The sequence below is a fragment of the Bison bison genome, unplaced genomic scaffold (assembly GCF_000754665.1).
Source record: "Bison bison bison isolate TAMUID 2011002044 unplaced genomic scaffold, Bison_UMD1.0 scf7180017864340, whole genome shotgun sequence".
NCBI classification, from domain to species: domain Eukaryota; kingdom Metazoa; phylum Chordata; class Mammalia; order Artiodactyla; family Bovidae; genus Bison; species Bison bison.
The window spans coordinates 5681111-5682507 of NW_011494912.1; positions in this window are offsets into that span (position 1 = coordinate 5681111).

Consider the following 1397-nt stretch of genomic DNA (forward strand, 5'->3'; position numbering starts at 1 on the left):
GTTAAGTGTTTAAAAAAATTTTTTTTGAAACTGATGGTGGTATTGGTTGCGCAACAAATATGTATTTAATGCCACTAAAGTGTATGCTTAAAAATGGTTAAAGGAGTATATCTAATGTCTTGTATATTTTTCCATATAAAAACGTTTTAAAGACTACTAAGTGTTTAGGGCAACAATAATTACAGTGTATACTGAGGTTTCTAATTCGCGTAAACTACAGAACAACGCAGAAGGCTGAGGGAAGAGGTGTGAACGGAACTGTATTGTTGTCCATTTCTTACATCTTTCCTGAAGTTGCAAAATGCAGCTTAAGGTAGATTGTAATAAAGTAAAAGGCATACTGTAATCTTGAGATTAACCATTTGAAAAAATGTATAAAAAGGTATAATTAAATGTCATAGAGGCGATAAAACAATAATAAAAACAATTCTTATTTATCCAAAAGATTAAATAAAGGAAAGGAAGAACAAAAAAATCAGCTGGAACAAATGGAAAACAAGTAGCCAGATGATAGATACAATCGCTAAAAGAGATTGCCTGACTGGAGTTAAAAAAAAAAAAATCAACAACAAACCAATTGTATGCTTCTCAACAAGTGACACACTTCAAGCATAAGGACATAAAAAGCTGAAAACATTAAGACAAAAAAAGGTATACCCTGCAAATATCAACTCTAACAGAGCTGCTGCTGCTGCTAAGTCGCTTCAGTCATGTCTGACTCTATGCGACCCCACAGACAGCAGCCCACCAGGCTCCCCCTTCCCTGGAATGGTGACCCTATTAATAACAACGTAGATTGTAAGACAGAGTACTATCAGAGATACAGAGGGTCATTTCTTAATGATAAATTCAACAGAATGACATAACAAACCTAAATGGATTTGAGTCTAATAACAGAGCTTCAACGTACAGGGAGAAAAAAACTGGCAGACTAAAAGGAGAAACAGGCAAACCCACAAGCATATTTGGATGTTTTAACACTGCTGCCTTGGCAGTTAGTAAAAATAAAGAAATAAACACAGACAAAAGCATTAATGAGTATATAGAAGATGTGAGCAATACTCTCAATTCACTTGACCTAATTGACACTTATAGAACATTCCAACCAAGAACAGCAGGATGCACATTCTTGTCAAGCGTGCACGGAACAGTCACCAAGAGAGACCTTGTACTTGGGTCATAAAACAAGTCTCAGTACATTTCAAAAGACTGAAATCATACCAGACATATTTTCTGATCACAGTGGAATTAGAGTTTAAGATGGTTTCAACTTATATCTATTGTGAAATAATTACTGCAAAATTTAATTAGCACCCATCATCTCATATGGAGACCAAATAGAGTTCCCTCGTCACTCTAAATCACAGGACACAGCCCGAGTTCAGACTGATTTATGA